The sequence below is a fragment of the Dicentrarchus labrax genome, unplaced genomic scaffold (genome assembly GCF_905237075.1).
Source record: "Dicentrarchus labrax unplaced genomic scaffold, dlabrax2021, whole genome shotgun sequence".
NCBI classification, from domain to species: domain Eukaryota; kingdom Metazoa; phylum Chordata; class Actinopteri; family Moronidae; genus Dicentrarchus; species Dicentrarchus labrax.
The window spans coordinates 1,773,728-1,783,875 of NW_026136717.1; the positions used below are offsets into that span (position 1 = coordinate 1,773,728).

The 10,148-nt window shown below is 39.9% G+C and overlaps 1 protein-coding gene across 1 annotated transcript in view; it reads left to right on the forward strand.

Annotated features, from left to right (window-relative positions):
• sstr1b (somatostatin receptor 1b) overlaps positions 1 to 10,148 on the forward strand; it is a 251,490-nt gene that overhangs the window by 229,571 nt on the left and 11,771 nt on the right. The gene's annotated exons all lie outside the window — the stretch shown is intronic.

Here is a 10,148-nt window from a genome sequence, read left to right on the forward strand (position 1 = left end):
AGCCATGGCTTCAAATCAGCCTATGAATCCATAAAAGTCACAGGCTAGATGAAAAGCACACCTTGCTCAAACTGATGATCCTTTAAACAACTTCTGTTATTCAGAGACACAGTCTATCTTACCTGAGGGTCTACTGTTGCTTGTAACCAGTACTTTCCCAAGGATCTGTCTGAAAGACAGATTCAAACATTTCATCCATCACATATCTGCCACAAATGGAGCTCGTAGCTGCGCTGCTATTCACATGACATGCCTTACTCCATAATCACTAACCAAGCGCACCTTTCCAATGGCAGTCTATTTAAACTGCACAATTTCCCAGCTCTCCGTCTGCTTTGTCGATGTTGCCCTGCATTCGTATTGCTGCCTGCTGATCTGTAAGCTATTGTTGCCTGCTGCGCTGTAAGACCCACCACCACCCCAGCATCCACCTGTAGGCTCCGACTGGGGGTTAAGGTATTTGCGCATCACTCCCCAATATCTCTATGTAAACATATCTACATAATAATGAGATCAGAGCCTAGACGCCAAAATCTAAATATGCTATATTGCTGTGATAAAAATTTCAAACGTGAGTTGTCTGACTGAAACGTCATTAGTTCCAGTTTAGTTTGGTAAAATCAGAGTAATGGGAATATTTCCAGCTGCTAGCATTTCCATCTTCTAAGCTGGCTTCCTGCTTGGTGACATGCACAATTACGAAAACAAATTTTTAGATTGTTGGATCAAATCAGTAGACAGTTGTAATGAGTAATTTTTTTGAGGGGTAACTAATAATAATACTAAAATTGTATTACTAGTAGTGCATTTCTGCCCAACACTGATCACAATATATCAAAAACAATCAAAACAACATCTTGAATCGTAACCCCTATATGGTGATATGGCAATTTTCTTGTCAATACACAGCCCTGATGCCGATACACACATTTCTTCTGCAATAACATTTCAGGTCCACTCAAGTGGTTTAGATAATCTGGCAGAACTGTTAAAGCCTGTCTGACTGGCAGACTGCTCGTGTTTCTGCTATTTTAATGTAGCTGTGTTCCCAAGTAATAGAAATTAACTCGGTGAGTAAAATGTTCTTATAACTGCTGGTCACAATCCGGAAAATAAGACCCAATGTTGTAAAAGACTGCATAGACTCAAGATTGGAGTAGCGTGGCTGCTCCACACGTGTTTCCATCAGCTGTTTGCCTCTGTAGTTCCACCCGGCTGTGGTAAGCTGCAGACTCCACGGAGTGTCTCTAAGCCTTGCTCCCAGTTTGCAGCGCCCCCATTGTGCTAAAAATAATTCAAGGTCACCAAGCCCCATGCCTTCCTACCAGGAGAGAAAGAGGAGAACAACAGGGCAGCTTTGTCATCAGGAGAGCTGCACATCACCTATTCCACAATGAACACTGACAATTTGCCCACAAGGACCCCACAAGGACCGCGCTGCATATATACACATCTTCAATGTAGCAGTCAAATACAGGTGAATCTAGTACATTGGCTTGCATGTGAGCAGATATTGCTTGTGTCTTATCATGTAACATCACAGCTCACTGCAGAGTGGATGCAGAAGGCAGCTGCAATCCCACCCAGAGCTGCTGCAGGGTTTTCATACCAGAGCCAGAGCCTGAGCAACAACAGGCAATGTTCAATGTCAAACATCTCTTCATTTGCCTTTGCAGCATTTCCAGTTGACACAGTGACATGCTACCGATGATCTGCCCAGTGTGTGCACTTATACTGTAAAAAAAAACATAGTAAAAAAAAAAAAAGGTAATATTCCAAAATACATTAAAATAACAGTAAACAAGAGACATGTAAAAATACAGTAATTTTCTATAATTAATATACAGTTCTTAGCTTTAGTTTTACATAAAAGCTTGTGCAATGTTTTGGCCTTTAATGTTTGATTAAATATATTTACAAAAAGAATGAAATGACCTATCAATACTGCTATAATATAAATAATCAGACTTTCATTTATATTACAGTGCTGTTATTATTTCATTTTTCTTATTTTAATCTGAAATTTAAGTTATAGAACTGTAATAAAAGTCACCCTCTGTGAAATCACAGTAATTATTGCTGTTTTCACCGATAAAAACTGTATTTTGACAGTTTACCTGTGCTAATACACTGATAAAAAACATTCATTCAAAGTTCTTGTTGTGAAAACTTCCATAATCATACAAGATATCTTTTGTCACAGATGCGTAATTTTATTAATGTATTTTACACTATTAAACTGGAATTTAACAGTTGAATCTATTAAATAAACTATTTTCTTTTTGAAAAAAGGAGATTTTCTTTAAATAAGCAGTAATTTTATGATTATTTACAGTTACAGTTTTTTTACATTATTTTACATAATGTAAATTGACACACTATTTTTACAATTTCCATGTATTTGTATAAAATACAGAAAATAATCTGTAAAATAAATGGGGAAAACTCTGTAAACTTACATGTTCTTTTACAGTGTATTTAAAGGTCCACAGGGAGAGCCAGGGGTAGTAATCAGGGCGGCTGCCATGTGGATAACAGGCAGCCGAGGAGATCTACAGAGTGGTTAGTCTGTGGGGCCTCCAGTTGACTGCAACAGTGTTCAGAGCAAAATACCTGATATGAAACCTGAAATGCATTATGGTCCCTAGAAGACTTATGTTCATTCCTCTAGCTCCACCATCAGGACAAAAACTTCACTCGCTCACAAGAAACATTGACATTTACTGGGAGTTGCTGGGTACGTTGATGCGAGGCAGCAGCATCCCTTACTGTCTGCCACAGTGTCTTCTTTGATGCTACCATTAGGAGTCGCCAAAATGTCCAAATGTTCCAGCTTTACTTTCAAAATCAAGATGATCTTGACCACATCTTGTTAGAGTCCAAACAAAACTGTTGCTGCTGCAGCAATGAGTCCGAAAACCTGGAATTGAGTTAGCATTTTAGCACCTCTGTTCTCTCTCCTTAAAGTCAATGGGTTTTTGAATTGTTAGAAGCCTGAATAAGGTCTGTGTTTAACACAAGCTTAAAGCTGGAGTAGATAACTTATTAATTTTCATATTTGATTAAACTTTCACTATATTTTGAATTTTGAAGCTTTTGAGTGTCTTGAAACAGCCTTGTTGTGTTTAAACTCACACTCTCATAAACTATTCTAAGTCAAACTTTACAACTAGATTTTTTACAATTACAAGATTCAAGTCATACCACTGTGGTGTAGTTGGTTTATAGCCTAAAGTGTTCGCCACTGAGATTATATCCAAAAATCCCACTGGCCTGCAGCACTCTATTACATACAGTAGATATTATTTTTAACAATATCTTTATTGGATTTTTTACATAACAACCCTAGAGCTGAATGAAAGGATAATGTACAACAATATATCAAGTAGGTACCAGATCAGCCCATCCCACCCTCCCTCCCTCCCTCCCTCCCACTCAACCCGCCCCTACAGGTCCGACATTCCTACAGAGTATGTACCAAGTCAAATAAGTAAGAGTAAATACAAGCCTTCAATATATCATAAAACAAACAAGCAAAAATAAAATTAGCCTAAAACAAAACTGTTGCAGAGAGGGAATAAATAGCAGGGAGAGGTAGAAAAGAAAATTAAAACAAATAAAAATAAAGCTAGAAACAGCACCAAATGTTGAATAAACATGTTTAACAATCACATGACATTGTTTAAATATAAAAGGATTGTGGACTCCATGTCCACATATGCTAGAAAACCCCCCGATCTTTGAAACTCTCCGGTTTACCCTTCAATTATACATACTTTCCTTGGTTGCATGATGCTGTTCTTCGTCCATCTGCATGTAGGTGGTGATACATCTTTCCATGCATGCTATACATTTATTGGCTGTATAAGGGCAATCTAATAAATTTGGTTGGTTTTTGACTTCTCGATGTGTCCCCAGGAGTATTACTCTTGGCTCTGCAGGGATGGTTAGTCCTGTAATATCACTAAGCACATTGAGTATAGACACCGAATATGAATTAAGACAAGGGCAAGTCCAAAACATATGTACCAACGTTCCTATTCCCGATTTGCATCTTGGACAAAACTGGGAGTACTGAGACTTTATTTTATGTAATCTGTCAGGGGTATAGTGGGCAGCTGGGGCTGAGAGGCAGAGCGGGTCGTTCCTTAATCAGAAGGTTGTGGGTTCGATCCCCGGCTCCTGGTGCCACGTGTCGAAGTATCCTTGAGCAAGATACTGAATCCCGAATTGCTGTGTGAGTGTGTATGAATGTTAGTCTCTGTTTGATGGGCTTTGCCATCACTGAGTGAATGTGTGTGAAAGGGTGAATGTGGCACGTAGTGTAAAAGCACTTTGAGTGGTCGGAAGACTAGAAAGGCGCTATACAAGTACAGGTCCATTTATAGTATGTTCTATGAATAAGATTGTATTGTGTAATTTTATGTCTAGATTTAAAAGAAAAACACTGACTACTAGTACACAATGATTCCCAATCCCCTTCTTCAAAATTACCCTCCAGGTCTTCTTCCCATTTACATTTCACTCTTAGCTCTTCCCAACCTATAATCGGAGAAATTCAATTCAATTCAATTCAATTCAATTTTATTTGTATAGCGCCAATTCATAACAGAAGTTATCTCAGGACACTTTTCAAATAGAGCAGGTCTAGACCGAACTCTTTAAAACATTAATTACAGAGACCCAACAGTACCACCATGAGCAAGCACTTGGCAACAAGGGCAAGGAAAAACTGCCTGTTAAAAGGCAGAAACCTAGGACAGATCCTCCGGCTCTAGGTGGGTGGTCGTCTGTCTCGACCAGTTGGGGTGAGAGAGAGAGAGAGAGAGAGAGAGAGAGAGAGAGAGAGAGAGAGAGAGGGGAGAGACAGACAGACAGGTGCACAGCAACAACAGTATTGGCAATGGCAATCAAGCAGGACCACGGCAGGAGGCTCCACCAGGATCGATAAGAACCTGCGAGACAAGAAAGCACAAGAACTCCGGGGAAGAAGTGAAGTTAGTAACATGCATTAATGGGACATGCATGAGTGCAGAAAGAGAGAGGAAGAGAGGAGCTCAGTGCACCATGGGAAATCCCCCGATAGTCTAGGCCTATAGCAGCATAACTAAGGGATGGTTCAGGACTCACCTGATCCAGCCCTAACTATAAGCTTTATCAAAGAGGAATGTCTTAAGCCTACTCTTGAATGTGATGAGGGTGTCTGCCTCCCGAACCACAACTGGAAGCTGGTTCCACAGGAGAGGAGCTTGGTAACTGAAGGCTCTGGCTCCTGTTCTACTTTTAGAGACTATAGGAACCACAAGTAGCCCAGCATTTAGAGAACGTAGTGTTCTAGAGGGGTAATAGGGTACTATGAGCTCTTTAAGATATGAAGGGGCCTGACCATGAAGAAATTCCTGAGTAAGAGTAGAATATAAACCCCCTCACTCCCTGTTTACTACGCACAAGTTTATCTAGAGGCTGCTCTTTTAATGTTTGAAGATGGCCACCTTGTTTGGAGATAACAAAGTGCCTAACCTGGAGGTATTTGAAAAAATGGGTGTGGGGTAGTCCATACTGAGATGAGAGCCCTTCAAAAGTCTGAAGGGTTCCATCTTTAAACAAATTCCCAAAAGTTGTAATACCTTATGTAAACCATAGGTTTGTAATACCGTCTCTAAGGGCTTTAGGTAAAGAGGGATTGGAGTGGAAAGGGGATTTGTCATAAATAGGTTGAATACAGCCCGTTTTCTTCCGAATTTGCTGCCAGATCTTATAAGTATGGACAATAACTGGGTATGTTGTTGTAACCAAAAGAGAGCTAAGCGAGCTGATATATGAAACTGATTCCAGTTTCAACTCTGTTAAATGGTTCTGTTCAATTTGTTTCCACTTAGGTGAATGGACTTGCACTGTTTGCCAGACCCATATTGCTCTAGTTTGTGCTGCCCAATAGAAACGCTCAAAATTGAGGACTTTCAGTCCAGCTTTTTCTAGAAGATTTTGAAATATTGTCATCTTTATCCTGGGTGGTTTGTTTCTCCATATAAACTGTGTGATGCAAAGGTTGAGTTGTTTAAAGAATTTCTTCAGGACAGGAATTGGTAACATCTGGAAAAGATCCAAGTATTTTGGTAATACATTCATTTTTATGCAATTACGCCCAATTAAAGACAAAGGTAAATCATTGCATCTATTACAGTCCTCTTTTGTCTTTTTTGGTAATGGTGTATAGTTAAGGGAAAATGAATTATACTCTTCATTTGGAATTTTAAGTCCAAGATAGGTAATGTGATTAGGGCTCCATTGAAACATAGTATCAGGAGGTTCAGCTTTAGCTTTGGCGTTGAGGTGCATGACAACACTTTTATTTTTATCAATCTTATAGCCAGATATTTTACCATATACTGTCAGTGTGTCCATAAGAGCTGGGATAGATTCACCTGGACTTGAGAGGTATACCAATATATCGTCCGCATATAGCGACAAAGCCTGAATACAGTCACCCATTTGTATACCATGAATGGCTGGGTTAGACCTTATAGCCGTACCTAGCGATTCAATCACGATAGCAAATAATAGAGGCGAAAGGCAACAGCCTTGTCTAGTGCTACGTGATAGAACAAATCTGGCTGAGATGTCTTTGTTAGTTTGTATTTGTGCTGTAGGGTGTTTGTAAAGCAGTTTGACCAAGTTGGTGAATTTGGGACCTATGTTCATTCTTCCCATCGTCTCAAACAAGTGCTGCCACCCTATGCAGTCGAACGCCTTTTCTGCATCAAGTGATACTGCAACCCACAGGTTTTGGTCAGACTTGGAGCTGTAAATTATATCAAAAAATAATCGTACATTGTCAATTGATGATCTATTCTGAATGAATCCTGTTTGGTCTGTGTTGATAACGCCAGGAAGTACTTTTTTAAGTCGTAGAGCAAGGACTTTAGAAAAAAATTTATATTCACTGGGCAAGATTGAAATAGGCCTGTACGAGCTGCAGAGTTTAGGGAATAAATGCTTTGAAAAATTCCATGGGAAATCCGTCATGACCTGGCGATTTTCCTGAAGTGAGGTCAAAGCTTTCATCACTTCCTCTTTTGTAATACTGCCCTCTAGTGTCTCCTTCTTATCATCAGATAGTGTAGGAAGAGCGAGATTATCCAAAAAATGCTGTATACTCACAGTGTTACATCCTTGAGATGTATACAATGACTGGTAATAACTCAAGAAAGCCTCATAAATCTCTTTAGGATTACTAGTAAATGTGTCATCCTTTTGGATTGTATATATTGCCATGTTTGTCTCCTCTTTCTTTATCTGCAAAGCTAAAAGCTTCCCTGCCTTGTCTCCCTGTTCATAATATCTATGTTTCATTCTTTTTTATAGCATTTTCTGTCTTATGTGTATTAAGCATGTTACATTCCAGCTGTTTTGCTTTCAGTTGTTGGAGAATGATACTGTCACATGACTGTACATGTTGTCTTTCTAGTTTCTTAATCTTATTTTCAAGATATTGGATTTTGGTTATATACTTTTTGCGTTTACTTGAGGTGTAAGTTATTATTTGACCTCTGAGGTAAGCTTTCATAGCATCCCATACAATGTTAGGGTTTGCAGTGTTTTGATTTATATTTAAAAAAGAGTCAACTTCCCTGCCAATCATATTCACAAATTCTGAATCGTTGAGGTAAATCTCCATCTGTTACACCAGGTAATTGGTGTGGATGCAGGTATAGTTACTAACAAAGCAGCGTGGTCTGATAAGGTCCTTGCTTCTTGTGCAAGGTTGGAGATAGATCAGGGAATGTTTATTTTGGAGTTACCGTGCAAGATGTTTTCGGTGTCCTTGTAGTGGAGAAGTTTAAAGGCCTTCCGTGGTCCCTCTGCGTGTTTATTATGGTCTTCCTAGAAGGCAGGTTACCTTCAATTCCCTCCGGGAACCCTGCGATCCTCAAATTCTTCCTTCTCTGACGATTCTCGAGTTGTGCCCAAAGTTCAGCCTCAGCCCGGGAGTGTTTCTCGGCCAGCTCGTCATGGTCTTGTTGCAGGCTGGTGACTGACTGCTCGAGCTCGGTGCATTTTTGCTCCAGTTTCCATCTCTCTCAGAAACCAGGGTCCATGAAGCTGTCGATGTTAGCTTGCAACGACTTAGAGCTAGCCATGTTAGCGCCAGCCGTAGCAGCCGCCCTCTGTCCGTTATTTTTCTTTTCGTCTGGTTTTTTAGGTGGCATTTGGCACTTTGGTCTATGTCAACGTCTTGGGTGTTCGTCAATATATAGAAAGTAGAGAAATGGGCTGTAAAGCACTACAGGTTACGTGATAATCATGAAATATCAGGAGAGCTCAAGAGCGTGCTGCCGTTCACTCTGCCGCCATAACCGGAACTCCCAGTAGATATCATTTTAAAAGGCATGGGTATTGTAAGCTCTGCCTGGGGACTCCATCTTTTCTTTCATTTTACAATAAAATTATCACTAAAGACTACATTTCATTCACCTTCATGCGGTATGGAACAGAAGCATGCTACCTCAAAACTTAAAGGTGCTATAAGTGTTTAGTTTTTTGTTCCCTCCTTTCTGCAGTAAACAGAGAATACATTTCCTTCTTCATTTTTATCCAATCAGGAGACAGAACTCCACAAAGACAGTTCTCAAAGGCAGCCGGCAGAAAGTCAGTGTGGTGACATGGGGGTGAGGGAGGGGCTGCTAACTGCAATGGACAGGAAGTTAGCCAAAATGCTGATTTCACTTACGGCACCTTTAATTAGATGAAATATGATCATTTGGGTCCACACCACTCGTGCTTTGTTTTGGTTTTTGTTTTGTTTGTTTGGTTGGTTGCTGGGGGGGATTGTGTGTGATTTGGGTGAACTGACCCTTTACCTTTAACAATAAAACATCAGCGCAGCACCAGCTCACTGACTTCCACACTGAGCAAACATGGTTCTTTATGATGATATGGAGGTGATATTTGTGTGTAGCACAGTAGATATGCATTTCTTTAGATGTGTGTGTGTGTGTGTGTGTGTGTGTGTGTGTGTTTTGTAACTGTACTGCTGTAGGGCAAATAGAGGAATGCAATCAAACAAGTATGACTTGAAGAAGCTGCAGTACAGGCCTGTCGAGAAAGATACAGCACCAGTCTATGTCTATGGGTAAATGGTAAATGGACTGTACTTATATAGCAGAACCAGAACGGAAACTAAGCATTCACACAGTCATACACCGATGCATCAGGAGCATCGGGGGTTCAGTGTCTTGCTCAAGGACACTTCGACGTGCAGCAAGAGGAGCTGGGGATAGAATACAGCACACACATTGATTAGGCAATAAAATACTTACACTGCATACTGGATATCAGCAGTAAACGTTAGGGACTGTACAAAAATGATCCTTTTTGCTGGAGTCCCAGTTAGATTTTATTTCCCTTTTCCCTTGTGATATTTATTGTAAAAAGAAACAATATTTAAATCATACAGTCATAAAAGTGTGTTTTGCCATATACAAATCTTTGAAATAATCAATAATTTTGGCATTTGGTGGGTATGTGGAATGGTTTTTCCATTAACAAATTATGGTTTAAATTGGGTTACATCAAGTTACATTATTCGTGTTCGCGTTCGGCGAATGGAGCTGCATCTCCCTATATAGGCCACTCCCACTTCTGCCTGGATTTTTTTTCCCCGCTAGAGCGCAGAAATGTCCAAAAACTACGTTTCCGTGTTCCATCCATGTGCTTTTGTGCGATTCGCACAAAACTTTTCACTTAGCATCTGGTGACCGTCCTGGCAAAAAATGTAATTTAAAGTATTTTGATATTTCAAAAAATAAGCCTGTTATAAAATTAGCACTTCCTGTTGATTTTTCGTCAAAAAAGGAAGTGGGCTATTTCTCCACATTGCCATTTTGTTTGTCATTTTCACTTTTTCGCCTTGTATTTGAACAAACTCCTCCTAGGGAATTTATCAGATCTGCTTCAAAACTGGACAGTACACTTGAAAAATGTTGCCGATTACAAGTTGTGCTATTTGTGACTGTACGTTGAAGGGCGTGTCCGTGGCGTGCCGTCAAAGTTGGCCATTTTGAATTCCGTGGTCATTTTCTGTGAATTTTTCACCTTGTATTTGAACGAACTCCTCATAGGGGACTTATCTTTTTCTCTCAGACATT